Raw genomic sequence first — 20,169 nt, forward strand, 5'->3', positions numbered from 1 at the left:
TGAGTCACAGAAGAGCAGGCACAAGGCGAGCGTGTGTGGAAAGCTTTAAAGCATCCAAAACAGTACTTCCTGTCCATTCTGCAAGTGCACGGGCAACCGTTTCCACCCTGGAGACAGGTCCTGCGGTGGGCACCACAGGCCCGGCTCCCTGGGCTGCGTTGGAGGACCCCTCCCTCCTGCGTGCCCTTGCCCGCCCTGAACACGTCTGACTCCACTGCCCTGGGAAACCCACACAATGCCGGAGCTGGACCGGACCTTGGAAACCTTCCAGCCAACCCTGGCGTTGCTTGTGAGGGAACTGAGGAATGCAGCTTTCCGGCCACAAACCTGCTATGACAGTACTTCTGGAGAAAGCTGTATCGGTAGAACCATTCCCTTCCTGAGGACCAAGTGCCACTGCCACTCAAAGACATTGATGCATAGCGTTTTAGTTCCACTGTATCAGGATTAAACTGACTAATCACAATATAGAAGACAGTTTCTGTCTTTTTTGGTCCCAGTTCACCTCCTTAACAGCTGTGTGACCTTGAACAGAGGGCTTGACCTTCAACAGAGGGCTTGACCTTCCTGACCTGTTCCTCCCTAGGAAACCCACTTTTCCAGAGTCACGTATTCGAGGGGCAAGGGTGCAGCCCCGGAGAGTGGGGAACACGATACATGGAAGTTCGGCTTGGGCTTATTCTAACGTTACCCAGTCCGGAGTCTTTCCCGTCTGCTGGACCTTATTCACACTTCTGTTCCCGTTCGCCAAGAAACAGCACAGCAAAGCTGAAGGAAATAAGGCTGCAGAATCAGGCAAACCTAGGTTCAGATTCGGACCCCAGAGGCTGAGGTGTAAAAGCCCAGTGCCAGGGCAGCCGGGGGCAATCTGAGGCCTTGGGTTGGATCCCCAGCCCTGCAGAAAATCATAAATAAGTTTGGAAGGTAGATGTGTTGCACTGTGATGGAGAGGGGTGGCTGTCCTTACCACGTAGGCTTATTTGATATTTCCTAGGGTTCCACAAGAACCAGCTCCTCCCAAAATGAGTTCCTTTGGGTGACAGAAGCTGCCCATTTGTGCGGTTCCTCTGTACGTCACTGTTGAGCAGAGGCATCTCTAAGAATAAGTCACGTCTGGCACTTTTCTTGGGCCCTGAGGCCCTCAGAAGTGAGCAGCTGCCCACGCCCGGCCACCCTTCCCGGGAGTGGGCTGAGTTTCCGTGTCTCTCTTGAAGTTGTCTGCTTGGGATTTGTGTTTGTGTGTTTGTGCACCAGGGATTGAACTCAGGACCTTTGCACTGAGCTGCACCCCCAGCTCTTTAATTTAATTTAATTTAATTTTATTTTATTTTATTTTTGAGACAGTCTTGCTAAGTCTCTCAGTTGCCCAGGTTGAGCTTGAAGGTCCCTTCCTGCTGTGCTGGCCTCCCAGAGTGCCCTGCCTAGCTGTCCTTCTCCAGCTCACAGTGACCATGCCCTGCGTCCTCTTCTCTGGCCACAGGTCCCCAGAGAGCTGTGGAGAGCTGAAGAAGAGAGGGCAGCACCAGCGCCTGAGCCGCGCCCCAGCCTGTGCCACCATGCCAGGCACTGCGTGGAGCAGGTGGCCCCTTCCCTGTGTGAAGGTTGGTGACGCGGTGCCTGTGGCTGTGCGACGCTGGACACAGTGGCCTCCCAGGTCGCCCTGCAGTGGCCTGAGTGCGCCTGGGCGGACGATGACTCCCCAGCAGGGCCTTGCTCTGGGGTCCCAGGAGACGCAGGCAAAACTCTTCCTCCCATGCCCTGGAGCTGGTAAGGACCCAGGCCAGGATAATCTAATCTTCATTTAGAGTGACAGTTCTGTAGGTGTTAGTTTTAGAGAACTTGTATTACGGAAATTTCATTTCCAGAGAGAATAGGTGAAATGAAAAGGACTTAGGATTTGAATCCTCTTAACCGAACCCTCCTATTGGCATGGTGTTACTCTTTCCCCCAGAAACATAAACTTATTAAGTTATATAAATAAAAGTAATAACCCCCAAGCCACATTATTCAATTTAAATTCCTTTTTTCACTTATTAAAGGGTGCTCTGCAGACACTGGCCGTTCCCACCCAGACACCTCCCCAGTAACTATGATCCCCACATTCTGGCTCATTCCTCAGCCCTGTTGCGGTGTGGAAATACTGAAATATTCCAATATACTTGCTAGTTATTTTCTTTTCTAAAAATTCAGGTGAAATTCATGTATCATGTAGTTAACCACACTCAGGTGAACCAACCACTGTGTCACTTAGAGTGTTCATTTGATTGAATTCCTTCTTTTTGTCTGTACATGGGACTGAACCCAGGACTTTTGCACCAAGCTGCACCCTCAGCCCATAGTTTGCTTTTTATTTTGAGACAAGGTCTTGCTAAATTGCCCAGGCTGAGTTTGAACTTGTGATCCTCTTGCCTCAACCTCATGGTGCTGGAATCACAAGTGTTCTCCACCACACCCAGCTTAATTCTAAAATTTTTGTCTCCTCTACGGGAAACCCTGTACTCCATTAGGTACTCTCCTCTCCTCCAGGCCCGGAAGCCATTCACTCACTGGTTTGGAAGCCCGGGGTTCTGTGGGTCTCAGCGAGGACCCGCTCCAGCTAGAGATGGCCTCCCTGTCCTCCCACCTCATTCAGGCCCCCCAGCCTGAAGGGTCGGCTGACCCACTGCAGGCACCTTCTGCATGGCCACGGCCATGCTGCAGCTGGGGCCAGCATCCCCTGCTGGCTTGGGCCAGGCCCAGGTCCCGAGTGGCCGGAAGGGTGGGGGCCTGGCAGGCAGGCAAGCAGACCGTCCCAGAGTTTGCTGTCATTGAGTGGGGATGTGGAATCAGTTTAATTGCAAAATATTCCCCAGCAGGACAAATTCGATTCGCGTCCCTGCGTCACTGGACTTCTACCTTCTGTGACCTTCCACGCATAAAAGCACTCACTGTTGCAACTGCTCAGAAGGGAAATGTGTTTTAGAGGCGAATTTTTGCGGAGCTTTTGCTCATATCAAGGAAATTGCAGCTTTTGCTTGAAAGATGTGAGGACAACTTGTGCCATGAGAGAAGCGGGTTCTAACAGCACAACAAAAACATGGCTTTACACTTGATGGAGAATGAAAAATTCATTATCTTTCGTAGTCTTCTCCATACCAAAAGGTAGTGTTACGATTCCCATTTCACAGATGAGGAAACTAAGGGTCAGAAGTTAAATGCCTTGGTGAGGGTTGCCAGGCAGGAAGTGGCGGGCAGGCCTTCCGGCCTCAAAAACAATGCTCCCTACAGAGCGGCATCTTCTGCTGTCAGAGTTGCTGCCCAGGAAAACAGAGCCGGTCACTTTGGGATTGCCAGAGCTTCCCTGAGCTTTGTCCCCCAATCCCATTTGCTTGACTTTGTCAAATTGATTAGGATCTGATAGAACGAGCTGAGTTCATTCTCGACTTCATTGTACCTGGATGAAGACTGTCCTCTCCGAAAGGCGCTTACAGAGCAGCGGCTGGACTTGCCTCTGAATTTAGCAGGGTGCAGGCTCAGCTCCAGCTCCCAACCACACCCAGTCCTGGAGCTTTTCCTCCCTGCCCTCCTGCCTCTGCCCTCAGCGTTTATATGCTGGAAAATTCCTTTTTTTTTTTTCTTTTGTTTTTTGGTACTGGGGATCGAACTCGGGTCCTTTCGCTTGTGAGGCAGGCAGTGGAACCACTGAGCTAAATCCCCAGCCCCTGGAAAATTCTTTATCTGCATGCTCTACAATGATTATGGCAGTGATAACACACAGGTGTGAGCTTGCTGTCTCCTGGGTACGGTGAGCGCTAGGTGCTGCCCACGCGCCGTTTCCTTCGAGCCTCGCTGCAACCTAGCGAAGAGCTTTTGCCCATTCCATTACAGATGAACAAACCGAGGCTCAGAGTGGGCTAGCCCCGGGCCCTGGAGTTGGACAGCTGGGCTCATGGCCCGCTCTGCCCCCATCCAGTCTGCATGACCTCAGGTGGATTCCACTGCCCTCCCAGCTGCAGGGCCTTGTGCCAAGCTTCACAGGGCTGTTTGGAGAGTCATGTGAGGTGGCACCTGGCGACCACTTGGTGTATGTTCAAGATTATGAATGCCTTTTCCGAATGGCTCAGCTCTGCCTCATGTTCCTGAGCCCTTTTCCCGCTTCACCTCAGGCTCACCTTAGTGACCCAGCTGATAAGCCTGCTTCCCACTCACAGGGCAAGGCAGGCGCCAGTTCTCTCTCTCAGGGCCGGGAAGACAGACGCTCTGGCTCTGGCAGGCTTAGCGGCTGGCCCTGGGCCACACAGCGTGGATGGCGAAAGAGGATCTGAACTTGCTGGCCTTGGCCTTGAGGAGCTTTTTTATTTCACTTTGGCCACGTGCCTCCCGAAACTTCGGGAGCGTTTGCTCCTCTCCTCCGGCCCTCCCTTCAGTCAGCTCCCTTCCAAGGGGAGCACACTCCCTTCCCTGCGCTGTCCTTTCAGGACCCATCTCCACTGCTTTTCTGCAGCCACTCACAGGACACCTGTCACCCCTCGAGGGTCCCCTGGTCATCTGTCATCTCAGTGTCCCCACTCCTGTCTCTAGACGGGACACCTTTATTCAAGAAAGGCATGGACTACAATCCAGTTAGCGCTCAGTATTGCTGGTGCAGCTGGAGGGGGAGGGGAGGGGAGGGGTCAGCTCTGAGTTGACTCTTCCGATGCTACCCAGGAGACCTAGTTCAGAGAGCTCTGTCCGAGTTCCTGAGAAATCTGGCTGGATTTCAGGCTCAGGATGGGCCGGGCTCCAGGCCGGGAGCAAGGCAGGCGGAGATGCCTCCTGAGCACGTCGGTTACGCTGCGTGGAGGACAGTCGCGCCCTCCGGCACTGCCCACGGTGCTCACACACACGGGGCTCCGGGCGGGCAGGCGTTTGCCCTGGGAGAGCTCCCGGCTGCGCTAAGGACTTCGGAAACCCATGCGGGCTCCAGAGCTGCTCCCGGGTTTACTTTCCTCGGGGACTCAGCATCATTTTGCGCTGTCCCTCTGGGCGCGGCCCAGGTGCGGCCCGGGGCCTAGCCGGGCGAGGGCCGAGGGTCCCGGTGCACCCGGGCCAGCGCAGGCCGGGAGGCGGGGAGGGTGGCGGCGGCGCTGACGCGGGGCCGGGCGGGCGGCCGGGGGGAGGCGCGTCGCGCGTCCTCTTTTGTGCAAGCGCCGCGGCGGCTGGGTTAGGTGAGCGGCGCTTCCTCTTCCTCCTCGCGGCGCCGCTTCGCTTCCTTTTATAGTTATTCTCGCCTGGCGCGCGCCGGGCCGCCGCACCGGGCCGCTCGCGAACCTGTGGCGGGGACGCGCGAGCCGCCGACCCGGAAACGGCGGCGGCGCCCGAGGCTCGGCGCTGCTCCCGCCCGCGGCCGCAGGTAGGTGCGGGGCCGGGCGCCGAGGGCGGGCTCCCCCACCCGCCACTGGGCGCCCCTAGCCGGGTGAAGGCTGAGCCCGCAGGCTGCCCCCGGCCAACTTCAGGGGGGCTCGGGGGCCACGCGCTTCGCATCGAGGAGCTGGAGGGCGAGCAGTCTCCGCGGGCCTGGAGACTTCCTCCTGGGGCCGAAGCCTGCTTTAAAGACACTTCCCCTTCGCCCTTTATCTTCTCACCCGCTCTGAGGCCGGGTCTCGCTCTGCAGTTCAGGCCGGCCTTGAACTGTGTAGCCTAGGCTGGCCTCGAACTCGCAGCGATCCTTCTGCCTCAGCCACCCAAGTGCCGGGATTACAGACCTTTTTTTCCCGTTTAAATGGAAGTTGAGCGTTACCGGGTGGATGCCCTTGCCTGCGGCTGCAGAGCTCTCCTGAGGCAGTGTGCACGCATAAGTGGGTCTGGGGGGAACCTGTGTGTCCTTTAAACGTGTGTCACGGGTCGAGGGTGGGGAGAAAGAGCCAGGACTTGCCAGGCCGGCCGCCCCCGGGGGAGGTGTCGGATCCCGACCAACCGGCTGCCCAAGTGGAGGGCTGGGTGGAGCGGGAGGAGGCTTGCGGGAGGGTCGCGGGGACTTTGCTTCGGGGTCGATCTCTCGGTCCTGCCCGCAGCAGCTCTGCGACCTCGGTGGGATGGAGACCCGCTCCGAGCCTCAGGCTGCCTCTAAAACCTAAAACTGGCCGCTGTGGGCTGGGCCTGGAGGGGGCGCAGTGAAGCGCGGGCCCGGGAGTCCCGAGGCGCACCTGGGCTGGCAGGCGCTCCCGGGGGCTGCGCAGGGAACGGGCCGCGGGCCTCCGGAGGAGGCGGCCGCTGCCATGTTGGCGCCCGGGCCCAGGGCTCGCGTCCCGCCCGCCGCACCCGAGCTGGGTTTTTGCCCACCCTCTCGGGAGGACGCCCCTCTGCGGAGTCCTGACTCCCTGTGAGGAAGGGGCGCTGCCTCCGGCCCTGGGGGACCCCACCCCCCTTTCTTGGGAGCTCGCGCTGGGTGGTGATGAGAAGCGAGCTGGCTTGATTGCCGCTGCTGCTGATGACGGGCGGCTGCTGCGCTGCCAGCTGCAGGATTTCCCAGGCCGGGCTTCCTCTGGTGTGGAGGAAGCTGGGAGAGGTGGCTTCTCTCCCGTGGCAGGGCTTGCAGAAGTGGGTTTGCTGGGGTTTAGCATAGGAGAGGGAGCAGCTCGTGTGTGTGTGTGTGTGTGTGTGTGTGTGTGCGCGCGCGCGCGCGCGCGCGCCTGCGCGCGTGCAGTGCAGGAGGCTAGTGATACTGTACTTGCACATGGCTTTCAGATGAGGGCTCAGGATGCAGCTACGCTCTTCACTTTGGGAAATTTTCCCGAAACCTCTCCTTTCTGAACTAGGAAGCCTTCTGCAGACCACCTGGTCCTTAGCCAGCGGGGGCAGGAGATGAGTCTGAGTACGACTGGTACTTTAAGAGGCAGAGCGAGCCCTTCCGTGCAGCAGGAAGCTGCTGTTTGAGCATGTGCACATTCATTTTGCACTCGTGTGCTGGCCACGCTTGCCTGTTTGGTAGAGACACTATTCTCCCTTTGCCCGCACTTGGACAGAGTCCAGGAGTCACCCCTACCCTCAGCCAGCGAGGGGCAGATGCCAGGCTCTCATGGTCTTGGCCCTCGAGGCTGTGGCTCTTCTGCCTCGTGAGTGGTCTCTGTGGCTTCCGGCACCTGGGCCCCAGCCTGTGCTGCACACTTGGCTCGAGCCTGTCCACAGAATGAATGAGTGCCGGCTGTCGTTTCTAGGCTACAGTCTGTCTGCATCTCAAGGTCAGGGCCCTGGCCAGGAGTGATCTTGAAATTGTCTCTGGCTCCTCCCCATGGGGAATCCATCCTGATGCTCTTGGGAGCATCAGCATCCAGGGAGCGGCCCAGAGGAAGGGCCCTTGGGGACCCCTGCAGGAGGCTGTGGCCTCAGGCTCAGCGTTACTCCATCTCTGATTAAAGAGGCTGCCATTCATTTACCCAGCTCAGCAGTCTGGGATGTGGCTGCCTGGGGGAGAACCATCCGAGGCAGCGCTGTGCAGGTGAAATCTCAGGTTTATAATCAGCACTCTCTAGCTCCGAGCTGACCATGCAGCCCCGAGCCCTCTGCTGTGTCTAAAGAGGCGGGTAATCTCCACCCTCCCGGTCTCTCCAGGCTCCTAGGAGTGAGCTCCACATTGCTCTGGAGCTTTCCTTGTCTCTGCGTGTGCATATGCGTGTGCATGTGTGTGTGTGTGTGAGAGTGAGAGAGAGACCATGTTGCTTCAGCTCCGGAGCCTCTGTCTTCCCGTCTGTAAAGCGGGCAGATGTGTTGCTCAGTGCAGCTGCTCTTCTTCCTGTCACATGTCCAGTACACAGCTGTGGTCCCCAGGGTTATCACAGGTGACACTGCACCCCCTGGTAGGACCAGCTCACCGGAGGCTGCCTTCCTGAGTGAAGTCAGTCAGGGTGGAATTAGGGTCCTCCCCAAGGGACACTGGCCAAGGCCCAAGATTCACTGCCACCGTCTTGCTTTCCATCCATAGCTCAGGGCAGGGGCACTTTGCCTCTTTCTGCCTGTCTCTGTGGCACGGTCAACTCCTCGTGCTGTGACACTCATTCCGAGTGTTCTGTGACCTTCATTCGAGTCCTCTCCTTCCCACTTTCAGCCAGGACTTGATGCCTCAGGTTTTCAGGTTGGTGAAACCCCTGCCGCTCTGGTGGAACTCTGGGAGTTGAGTCTGAGAGTCTGGGTGAATGGTGAAAGGGATAACTCTGTAGCAAGGGTCCCTCAGGTCTTGCCTTTTCTTTTCTTTTTCTTTTTTTCCATACCGGGAATCAAACTCAGGCCTTGTGCTTTCCAGACAGGCACAGCGCCACTGAGCTAAATCCCCGGCCCAGTCTAGCCTTTTCTATTCCTGGGGGCAGCAAGGGTGTAGGTCGGGGCCTGGCTGCTGGGGTGCACACCCTGGCTCTGCTGCTCTCTAGCTCCATGACCCTGGGCCAGAGCCTTCCTCCCTTCGGGCTTCATCTTCCAAGGGAGGAATGATGATAGCCACCTGGGAGTTTGTTGGGGTCAACTCGGAAGCTACATAGAGCCTCTTGAAGTTCAATGCACAGCACGTAGTAGGTGCTCAGTAAAAGTCTGTCCCTCCCCACCGGGGCACTTCTGTCCCTGCCCAGGTCCTGCGGCTCCTCACAGTGCCAGTGCCCCTGGGAATCAGCCCTGGGGTGGCAGGCTGTTCCTAGACTAATGGAGCCTCAGGCCTCCTGCCGTCCTGCTGTGCTACTTTAGACCCATTGACCGGCTGGCTGCAGTTCAGCGTTCCATTGAGCGGTGGATCTTCCCCAGAGCTCGTCAGGAATAGAGGGGAGTCGCAGAGTTTACCTTCTGCCCCATTGATTTTTCCCTTCTTGTCGAAGGCTTACTCGCTGCCATCTGCTCCTTGAACATCTTGTTCATAAATATATAAATAATGGAAGTCAGTGAGGTTTGCTTAAAGACGTGCTGCTGAGAGTGATTTTTATAAATATTTAAGATAATCTGAAACCATTAGAGGAATAGCAGAGCTTATTAAAAAACTGAAAATGTTGTTTTGGAAAGGTTCCTTTTCTTTTCAAGTTGGAGAGATGGCAGGAGTAGAAGATGAGGGAAGAGTATTTTCTGAGCATGGATGCAGGCCCGAGGGGGACAGGTGGACAGCCAGGCCATCATCATTGGCGCCTGATGTTGGCAGGTGTGTGAACACTGTTCATGGGGTGGGGAGAGCAAGGGCCCCCAGACCCAAAGGGCAAGGACAGGGGTCAGGATTCTGAGGGCCACCTGGGCTCCCTTGAGACTCTGAGGCCCCCTGAGTGATTTGTGTCTGGAGTCCCCCCTGGGCCTGGATGTCTCCGGTCCTGCCGAGACCTTCAGCAGCATTCTCCTAGAAAGTTCTGAAGGTGAATTCTTGCATGAATGATGGGCTGTGTTTTATTCCTGCAAAGGCCCTTGGTTTGGGAGGTTTCCAGGTGGTATATTGGGAGGATGCTTCCCCAACGTGATGCACCCCGTGGATTTAGAGCCAGAGGTCTGGGCTGAGCCGGGAGTCCGAATGTCCAGTGCCCCTGGTTTGTGGCCACACCTTGAACTGGGTGAACTTGAGGATCATCTAATGAGATCCCTTCCCTCATTCACTGGGCACCGCCAACATGGCGTAGAGCTTTGTCAATGCCAGAGGCAAGAGTGTAAGAAGCAGGTGATAAAAGGGAGAGGGCCTGGGGTAGACATCTGTGCGGGCTCCGAGCGGCTGCAGGGCCAGGCGGGAAGAGAGACGACCTGCATCTAAGTCTGGGGTGGGCATGGTGCACGGAGGGAGGAAGGCTGGAGCTGGATGCCCATCAGGCCCTGGCCTTAAGTGTCCCACGCTCTTATTGAAGCCAATGAGGGAACTGGGGCCCAGAGGAGGAAGTCACTTGCCCGAGAGGTGGAATCAGGGTGAGACTCGGGCCTTGGGGCTCCCACGCCCAGCTGTCCCCGCTGCCCAGAGCGCCTCCCTGTTTACACCCCGTGATGTCCGCAGCTGCGCTTCAGTGAGCACGGGTGCCGAGGGCTGGACTGCCCGCACCCAGGGTGCCTTTGTCCTTGGTGTACCTCGGGCAGGGCTAAGCCTTTGCAGTCCACGGTGAGCAGGAAGGTCCAGCGTGGGCAGAGTAACAGCTCTGCATCAGCATGTGCCACGTCAGAGGCCGCCGGCTCCCTCCTCCCATCCCGGCAGCAGCGAGGGGCCAAGGCTGAAGCAGCAGGGGAAGACAGCCACATCTTCACTCACCCTTTAGGAGTGTCCCGTTCCTGGCTGTGGCCCACGCTAACTCTTCAGGACTCAAACCCTTGGCCTTGCGGAGTCTTGTACAGAGTACATCTGCTTGCTGAACCGGAATTGTCCTCCATAAGGAGCGCTGGTCTAGCCGCCTGGCTGAGGCGTTTGGAGGACTGAGTGGGACAGGGTGTGTGGAAGCACCTCGCGTGGCCCCTGGCAGAGACACTCCTTGAGCGCCCCACTGGAGGACATAGTCACAGCAACTGAGAGCGGGCCAAGGCTGTGCTTCCGGCAGAGACGGGGTGATTGGTGGACGGGAGTCTCTTCACCGAGCTCTCAGAATGCTGCGGTGGCTTTGTGCAAAGTGGGTGGGCAGCATCTCTGAAAGGGGACAGGCAGGTGAACCGCGTGCGCCAGGACCCCTAACCTTGAAGCCTCTTGCAGTTGCACAGCGTCCCCTGGCGTCTCCACATCTGCTTTCCAGCCTGCTGTGGCTCTTTACTGGAACATGCCAGCCTGAGCCTGGCCGAGGGGGGCGTCCAGCAGGTGGGTGCTCAGTACTCAGTCCTGGTCCACACGGTTCCAGGGCTGGGCCCTGAGGAGGGAGCTTGAGTCAAGAGAAGGCTTTCCTGCCATTCTCTGCCCCAGCCCCAGCCCCAGCCCCAGCCCCAGCCCCAGCCCCAGCTTCCGTCAAAACCAGAGTGAAGTAGACTGAGAGGACGATGTGGAAGTGAAACGTAGGCAATAACGTCCTCAGATGTCTGCCCTGCTCCCCGTGAACTCTGGTTCTGTGTTGCTTATGCCCGGGGGCCCCAGAGGCTCAGAGTGCAGACAGAGCTCACAGGGCTGCGATGAAGCCCCAGCTGGAGACTGCTGTGTTCTGGAAAGCACTCTGTCACAGTCATTCCCGAACACACCCCCTTCGCTCTCGCCTCTGTGTGTGACGGAGGAGGGGAAGGAGCTCCATCCTGCCGTTCAGCAGCTGTAATTAGGTGCATAGCTGCTCTGTGCAGGGTCTGGCACGGTTCCACCCGGAAGTGAACACTGTGTGTCCCACGCCCGCCCACACCGGCCCGAAGTCCTTCTCAGGGCAGAGGGGAGAACTGGGGTTTGTTTCTCCCAGCTGACTCGAGCCTTGCCCCTCTGGGTCCGAGCTGGACGCTATGGGCAGGGCACATGAAGGATGGAGCACACGGTGATATTGGTGATGTTGGTTCAAGTCCAGGAGTCAGGAAGGCTTCCAGGCCCTCTGGGCAGCACTGTGGCCCACAGAAGCCCCACCCTGCCATGCTGCCGCATCCTGCTGCGGGGTCCATGATTTGGTGTTTTGTCTGTTGAGTAGTAATAACTTCCCCTTAGGGAGCGGACAGTGCGCATGGCCTCTGCCTCTTTCATTTCCCTGTCACAGTGTCCAGATGAGGAAACCGAGGAAACTTAGAGGCTAATTGGCCGGGGAGTTGGAATGCAGATGTCCCACACTGTCTTCAGGGCCTCCTGCTTGGGCAGGACACGAAGGAAGGCCTCCATCAGAGCGGAGTGCAGGCGGCCTGCCTGGGCCCTGGAGTTCGAGGGTGCGAGGCTTCCTGCTGCCCACGCGGGGACCTCGGGAGGAGAAGACTGGGCTAATGTGTGCTGTGAGGTTTGGGCAAACTCACCGTGAAACCGTCTCATACTAAGAATGCGCCTCCTGTTCCATCTTTTTTTTTTTTGGTACCGGGGATAGAACTCGGGACCTTGCACTTGAGAGGCAGGTGACAGAACCACTGAGCTAAACCCCCAGCCCTAAGAGTGCTCCTCCTAAAGGCCCTAAGAATGCTCCTCCTAACATGGGCGTTGCTGGGCTTTCTGGCACTGTGCTGGGTCTGCATTACTCTGCCTACAGCGACCCCTTGGGAGAAAGCTATGGGAAAGAAGGGCCCTGAGGCCTTGTGCTTTGAGTAGTTGGAGAGGGAGATTTGATCTGTGCTCCTCACTGTGGATTCCTAGCGTTGTTCTCAGTGCCCTGACCCATTTTCTGTGTGTGAACTTTCCGGCATGTTCTGAGCAGTGTTTCTTCTTCCCGGGCACTTCGCTCATCCACCAGACCGTGGTGTGTGGAGCTTGTTGGGCAGCAGGGTCAAGAATCCTTTTTTTTCCTCTTCACTGGGAGCAAACCCAGGGCCCTATGCGTGTTAGGAACATGCTCTACCACCGAGAGACACCCTCAGGCCTTTTGCATTTCACTTTGAGACAAGGCCTTGGTCTTGCTAGTTTTCCCAGACTCGACTCAAACTTTCAGCCTTCCTGCCTCAGCCTCCTGAGGAGCTGGGGTTACAGGTGTGCACCACCACACCTGGGCCAAGAATCCATATTTTTAGTGATCTCGCTCAAGTAATTCTGAGGCTGTGGTCCCTGTCACTGGAAAGGGAAACACCTAGTTAGAATCATCTTGCGTGCATGTGCATGTTACGTGTGTGCATGTGCGTGTTATGTGCGTGCGTGTGTGTGTTACGTGCGTGTGTGTGTGTGTGTGTGTGTGTATATCGGCATCGCTGGGGATTACAGGTGGACGCTACTGCGCCCGGCTGGAATGCAGTACTGTTTTGCCCTGTGCTATCTGTTCCCCACTCTGGTGGGGTGGGATGGTGGGTGTGAGCTGCAACACAGAGGTCACTTGGTCCCTTCTCCAGCCCTTCTCAGTCTGCAGTCCATGGAGGAAACGGAGTTTTAAGCCAGGAGGTGAGAGGAAACCTCCTTGGGCTGGAGGTGACTGCCCAGCGCACCCTGCGCCCCGGTGCCCAGGCCTGTCAGCATCTCCCTGGACTCACTCCGGGCAGGGTGTGATCCTCCCGGGTGGGGACCGTTCAGACCAATGGCGGGGCCCAGAAAGGTTCCTCAAGGAGTTTGAAAACTGACCTGGCCACTCCTCATTTGAAGAGCGAGGCCCGAGGCCGCACAGCCAGTGGGAGGCCGGGCCCGAGGACCAGACAGCCTGGAACCTGCTCGCCCTCCCGCCCGGAGACTGCTGGTTTCCTGCTGGTCCGGGCCCACAACGCCTCCTAAGATGCCAGCAGGCACAGGGCAGAGGAGGTCCGACAGCCCAGGGCGCGTCCTTCTGCTGAAATCTGAAAGTCAGCGCAGCAGGCAGAGATTCATGGTGAAGACGATTCCTGAGGAGGTCCCCTGGATCCACTGCCCCCGAAGGATGGTTCTCCATACCCGTGGTTGTGTGTGTGTAATGCTGTGCAGTGACACCAGCGTGTAGATGTAGGAAATAAACGATAGTAGTGGATGATACAGCATGGTATACGGTGCGAAGTAAAATAAATGTAATGCACAGGACAAAACATGTGTTTATATCAAAGTTTTTTCTCTTTTTCTGCTAGGACCTCTCACTGAGCTACATCCCAGCTGCTGATTCACTGTTAATTTTGAGACAGTATCTTGCTAAATTGCCCAGGCTGGATTAGAGTTTGTAATCCTCCTGCCTCAGCCTCCTAAGTAGCTGGGGTTGTAGATGTCCACCACTGCACCTGGCTAGTTTTTTAAATTTAAAAAAAGGGCAGGAATCATTTAAAAACCACTACCCTTTGAGCATGGTTGCCTGGGGTGGCCCCAGCGCCACGCTTGCAGAAGGTGTCACATCATACAGACGTGTGCACCCCCTCTGATGGCTGGCGGGGTCTCTGACCCCACAGAGTGGCCAGGAAGAGCTTCACCACCCCTGACCTGGTGAATGTGCTTTCGGGGTCGCCCCTCAGAGCCCAGGAAAACAAGGGAGGGAATGGTGCCACGGTGCAGATGTGTCGGGAGTCACATCGGTGCCAGACAGCTCCGAGCTCTCCCCCCCATCCTGTTTGCTTTTTCACCTTTTTCCTCCCGTGCTGGGGTTGAATCCAGGGCTCTGTGCTTGCTAACCAAGAGCTCTATCACTGAGCTGCATCCCCAGCCCTTTTTAAATCCTAAGATAGGGTCCCACTGAGTTGTTCAGGCTGGCTTCAGACTTGGCGATCGTCCTGCTTTAGCCTCCCAGGTGTCTTGGAAGGGAGGTAGCAAGTACTGAGAGGTAGCTGTGGCTCCCAGGTGCCCAGTGTATGTTCGATGAATGGGTGTATGAATTAATTTTCTCCTTTGGGTGGACAATTGAAAATTGTCATCTTTGGAAATGGTTACCTTAGTGGGGCACGTTGGTGAACCCCTGTGTATCTGGCATTTAGGAGGCTGAGGCAGGAGGATAGCAAGTTCAAATGCTGTCTGCGCAACTTAGTGAGGCCCTGTCTCAAAATAAAATATACAAAGGGGGCTGGAAATGTACACACTCAGTGGTAGAGGCACCCCTAGGTTTGACGCTCAGTACCACACGTCTCTTTCTTATCTTACAAGTCAAGAGTAATCTTTCTGTGGCTGCACAGGACCTGGAGCCCAGGGCTCTCACGACATCTGTGTGACTGGACAGCAAAGGGGGCTGTGCCTCGGCGGGGGGACTTGCTGTCTCCCTTCTTTTCCCAGGGGCGGGGGTCCTGTGCTGTCCTGCAGAGGACAGAGTTGGCACCATGCCCAGGCTCGGTCACTAACCCCGCGGCCGTGCCCAGGGTGCTGTCACCTCGCTCCGGAGCCCAGGCTGGCTGCTGTGGGGTCCCCTGTCCCTGCCCTCCTGCCCTTCCACCGCCGCCCCGGGCCATTCTGAAGCCCAGGACAGTCTTCTGTTGGGCAGAGTGGCTGTAGACTGCCCAGGGACAGCCAGCTGAGCCGAGCTGAGCGGTTGGCTCTGAATTAGAGATGAGCTTCCTGGCTCTGGCTTGCGCTTAGCATTGACAAAGCACCAGGTCCTGAATCTTAAAGAAGAGAGGGAAGAAGAGGAGGAAATGAGGAACGTGCTCATAGGATAGAAAATGAAGTGTGGTGGCAGCAGCGCTTCCCTTCAGCCCATTTGCGACATCACCTGGTCCCCATCCTGCTGAGCACTGCTGAGCCTGGAACTGCTCTGGTGTGGCTTTAGATCTGCAGGCCAGGGTCACGGCAGGCCTTGCTCCAGGAGTGTTTGCAGACGGACGCATGGATGCTCTTATTTACTCATTTATTAACTGAGAAAAGTGAAGTCCAGAGGGGTTGACTGCCCAGGTGGCACAGCTGGCCAGGTCAGCCCTGGGACTTTCCTTCTTAGCCCTGGCTCTTGCTGAACTCCATTTCGTGGCTTCCTTGCAGGTACCCTTCAGGCTGCCAGAGAATTCAGAGATCAAAGAGTGCAGCTTCGTTTGTGGAAAGAGCATTTAGTGAAGCTGTGTCCCCTTCCTTCTGAAGCTGTCTGAAGCTGGGTGCTGCCCCTGTTCCCCTAATTAGCCTGTTCTCACGCTAGCCTCACCACTGTGGCCCACCCACCCCGTGTGTCGAAGCAGATTTCCTTTTGTGTGGCATCTCCCTGGGCCTCCTCCAGAGAGTCTGGAGCTGCAGGGGCCACGTTGCTTAATGAGTGGAAAGGCAGGGCTGGCGTGGAAGCAGAGAAGCTGCCCGTCCCTGCTGAGGGGCTCTGCTCCCTGCAGGGCAGCTGCTCGGGAGCGGCGGATGGCGTCTGTAGAAATGTCACTCTCCCTCCAAGCCTGGGCAGAGCTCCTGTTGGGTGTTGGATGCTGGTGCTGGGCGTGGCCCTGTGGATGCTGTGCCTCTCATTAAATGCCACTGCATCCTCCTGCTGGCCTTGGGGGTGTCACACTTGGACCTTGGGCACACATAGGCCCCCAGGATGGGGGTCATGTTGGGAAGGTGCTGCAGATGATTGCCCCATGCATGGGGGTGTCTCCGGTGAAACCTGCCCAGGTGGTCTCTTGTTTTTCCCCTTTTCTTTTCTTTTCTTTCTTTTCTTCTTTCTTTCTTTTTGAGACAGGGTGAAATTATGTAATCCAGGCTGGCCTTGAGCTCACAATGTAACTCAGGGTGGCCTCGAACTCAACAGTGATCCTCCTGCCTCAGCCTCCCGAGTGCTGGGACGACAGGCGTGTGCCACCAAATCCCAGCTGTTTTTCCTGTTTTCAACACCTAGTGGGAGGATGAGCCATGTGCCTGTTTGCTCAGGTGCTTTGGTACTAGGTTAGCAGGAGGCAGGCACTGTCCCGAAGGCTCCCAACAGAGACTGCTGGAGTTGGTGCAAGGGTTAGAGGCGTGAAGTGTTCAGGTGTACACAGCTGTGCTGCACAGCGCTCAGAGGGCTCAGCCGCACAACGTCAAAGCGTAAAGAAATGCATGGCACTGCTGGATGCTGAGTCAGGACAGGCTTTGCCGGGTCAGGAGTGGGCTATGATTGGGCTGTCAGGTGGCTGTGTGGTCCGTATATTTTATTTCTTAAGCTGGGTGGTGGATACAAGAGGTGTGTTTAATGCTCTTTGAATATTTTCTGTGTATCGTAAATATTGTTAAGGTTTTAAAGCAGAGTTGCAAGCAGGTGGGTATTTGGAAACTAGCCTGGGCAGGCCCGGAGGTGTTTCTCCTCTCTGCACATCTGGCTAAGTACAGGGCCTGGCGGCCTCACTCCTCACCCTGGCAGGGAGTTATTGAACCAAACTCTGCCCAGAGGGGCTGGGGAAGGCTTTACAGAGAAAGTGATGGTTTGAAGTGAGTCTTGAAGGCCAGTGCTGGGAACAGCGTTTCAGAGAGAGGGAACAGTGTGTAGGTGCACACACGGGGCCTAGGGTGGGCAGGAGCATCCCCGCTTAGGAGCAGGGCTTGAACGTCGGTTTCCTCTTGGCCATTTGTACTCAAAGCAGCTCAGAATCACTGCTGGCCTGGAACCGACCTGGGGTAGACAACACTCTGTTACTAAAACCAATCCAGTCGTCAGAGAGCACCCTGAGGTTTATCTAGGCCTCAGCATAGTGAGTTTGATTTCCGCCCTTGGAGACTGGGTTCGGTATGGAAAGCCATGGGTAAACTGAGGCTGTGCTAAAGGAGCTGGACCGGCTGAGCTTGCAGGTTGGTGAGAACTGCGGTCTTGCAGAGATGCTAGCCGCTCACGGCAGACTGAGCATCTGAGGTCCGTTGTCCTGCCCTGCAGACCGTCTGGGAACTGCCTGCGGCTGGAGGAGTCGGCAGGCCTCTCCACAGTGGCTGGGAGTAAAGTATGTTCAAAATGGTTCTCTTTAAAAACACTGCAAAGCCCGTGCAGCTCCCCGGGGGAGCGGATGAAAACCGTGATGGGGAATTTCATCAGAGGGGCTCAAAGACACTGATTGTTTTCTGGGCCCACTGGTTATGCTCCCATTGTTGTCTTTAATTGTAGAAACTTGTTTGTTAGGATTTCATTAAGGCCAGCCCGGGCCACGCCCCCACGGCCGCTTTGATCTCTGGGAAGGCACCACTTCGGGGGCTCCTGCAGCCGGTCCTCGCATTCCCCAGACTCAGGCTGCCTCACTCCCCGCTGGGAGCCCCTCTGCCGCTCCACCCCATTCCTGCGCAGGGGAGGCTGGAGGAGCAAGGCTGAGCTGCCGACGCCTCTGCAGGTCGCTCAGTCTGGGCGCAGGTTCTCCTCCGGAGCCTGCCCGTCCAGGCTGCACACCCGCTGTGCGCCTGTGTGCTGTCTGCGTGCACTGTGGCCCCACCAGGGCTGGCGGGGAGGGGAAGCCACAGTACCGCGTGGCGACTCTCTGGCCCCGAATTGAGGGTCTCGGTCACGTCTCCCGCGGGAGCAGTGAATTCTACAGGGAGTTCTGGTTTACATCTTACCCCGGAAACCAGGCCCAGCACGCCCACCCGCCCGGCCTTGGACCATCCTTTTGGAAGCTGTGCTTAATCACAGGCACAAAGGAGAACTCGACATTTGCCTTGATGTCATGTGCCAGCCCTTCCCCACATGTCGTCTGCTTCCGCTTACAAACTTTTTGAGGATTTTCTTTATCAACCTTGAGTAAACACAAATCTTTGACTTTAATTAGGAAGCCAGAAGTGGCCAGAGGAGGAGGCAGTCTGTCTTTTCCTCCTGTGCTGTAGATGTTGGAAGGAGGGGAATCCAGACAAGGGGTCCCCCAGTCGGTAAGTCAGTGGTCTGGGGTGCAGTGTGTGGTTTCTTCACTCCCAGGAGCCCGTGTGTGGGAGTCAGCTCAAGCCTTGTCTTGAAGAAATACCTTGGCGTGGACCTGCACTGCATTCATTCAGCAGAGGGACATGGTCCCAGCACCATGTGGTGACAGGACCTTCCGGGGTGGTGTTTGCCTGTGGTCCCTCTGTCCCTCTGGGCTACAGTGAAGCATGCTGCAAGCCCAGTGCACATTTGGGTAAGGAGTAAGGCACACCTGGCGTGCCATCATTCAGACTCCAGCTTTGGTCTTTCATGGGGTTCTGTCTTCAGGACATCTCTAAAAAATACCGCAGGGGGAGGGTCCAGAATGCATAAGACCCTCCAGTAAGTTGGCAGTTGTGTCCCTGGAGAGAGGGACATTAAAGCCAGCTGCACAGTAGTGTCAGTGTGGAAACTGCTCAGAAGGGAGAGATGGAGATGCAGCTAGTTTCACTAACAAGAACGTCCTGGGCAGGTTGCCCAAGCTGAGGCAGGGTTCCTTGTCCATAAACTGAGCAAGGAAGGCTCACACCGGGTTCCTACCTTTCCTCTTGGTTTCCGAACACCATAACCCTGTCTTCCCACTGTGTGCCCGGCCCTGCTGGGCCCTGGGGTCACCGTGGCAATGAGACAGAAGAGCCCCTTCTCCACCCAAGCCAGGCTGATGGTCGGAGTCAGTGATGGTTCCATTGCTACGTGTGGGGCAGTGGCGGTGGGCCTATGGCACCTGTATTATTTGTTTTTCTTTGAAGACAAAAGATGTTAATGTGTGAGTTGTTTTTTCTAACCTAAAACCTCAGAATTCAGGTTTAATTGTGGTGTTGGCACTTAGTGATGAATAAGTGGGTTTTGGGTTGCAGTTGGTGCACTCGGACTGTAGAAGGTTCGCTGTCATTGGTGTAGGGAGGCAGGGGCTTCCTGGGTCCACGGTGTGTGTGTGTGTGTGTGTGTGTGTGTGTGTGTGTGTGTGTGTGTGTGAGGCCCAGCCTGGCAGATGAAGGAGGACATCCTGGAGAAAGTGGCATCTGCAAGGCGGAGCTGTGCCTGACTATACCTTAGCTTGCTGGCCCTGAGTACAGTGCCTCCCACAAGACAGGTGGTCAGTGCGTGAGTGACAAGGGACTGTGCGTGTGACAGGCGGGAAGAGGTCCCGGGCGGTGCTGGCCTTGGGATTTGTGGAGGGTGGAGGAGGAGCTCTCGAGACACCTGCACCCATTTCCAGTTTGCTTTTTCTTTTCGAAGTACCGGGCATTAAACCCAGGGCCTTCCCCGACCTTAGTTTTTTTTAAATTTTGAGATAGAATCTTGCTAAGTTGCCCAGGCTAGGTTCGAACTTGGGATCTTTTGTCCACCTCTGGTTTTCTGAGGACCAGTTGCTGCCCTGGAGCATAGCACAGCCCACTGGGTGAGGGGCCAGGACTGCCTCTGGACCCCCACCCAGGGGCAGGACTGCCCCAGCTTTGTAGCTGACCTGGTAGCCAGCAGTCTTCCCTACAGGTACCCAGACTTGACCCCAGCCCTGACATCTGGACTGTTCTGGGGCTGTAGCTCCTCGGGAGGTGACCCTCGGGACAGGGTGGATAGAGAAAGGGGTGACTTCCAGCAGGTGGTCAGAAGGTTTGGGGCCCACATCCACGTCCCTGACCCCTACCCTGCATTCTGGTTGCCGGCCCCAAATGATGCTCTGCTATCGACCCTTCAGCTGAGTTTCCCGAGGCTCTGGAGGTCAGGGAAGGTGCCGCACTCACCTCTGAAAGCCCAATGCCCAGCCCAGGGCCCGGCACACCTGCACCTTGGCAGCACTTGCAGTGCGAATGAACCAAGTGCAGGTCCCAGCTATTAAGTTACCCACCCACAGCTGCTCAGGCCACATGGCTTCACCGGCAGGGCAGAGGGTGTTTTTGGAAATGAACTTTTGCTGTTATTTGAGCTGTTTTGCAACAGCAGATACTTG

At 56.5% G+C, this 20,169-nt stretch overlaps 1 protein-coding gene across 11 annotated transcripts in view; it reads left to right on the forward strand.

Moving 5' to 3' along the window:
- The first annotated feature begins 4,830 nt into the window (after window positions 1-4,830).
- Window positions 4,831-20,169, forward strand: part of Cyrib (CYFIP related Rac1 interactor B) — a 140,223-nt gene continuing 124,884 nt past the window's right edge. For 7 of the 11 annotated variants that reach the window (XM_087184159.1, XM_087184165.1, XM_087184221.1 and 4 more), the window contains exon 1: window positions 5,241-5,371. The gene's annotated coding sequence lies outside the window, so the exon portion shown is untranslated. Of the gene's footprint in view, window positions 5,016-5,240; window positions 5,372-20,169 lie in introns of those variants that run through there. The other 4 variants (XM_087184204.1, XM_087184168.1, XM_087184259.1 and 1 more) reach the window with 4 other exon arrangements.

This window comes from Heterocephalus glaber, unplaced genomic scaffold (assembly GCF_053883595.1).
Source record: "Heterocephalus glaber isolate CG9 unplaced genomic scaffold, H.glaber_assembly_v1.0 deba00000281, whole genome shotgun sequence".
In the NCBI taxonomy this organism is placed as follows: domain Eukaryota; kingdom Metazoa; phylum Chordata; class Mammalia; order Rodentia; family Bathyergidae; genus Heterocephalus; species Heterocephalus glaber.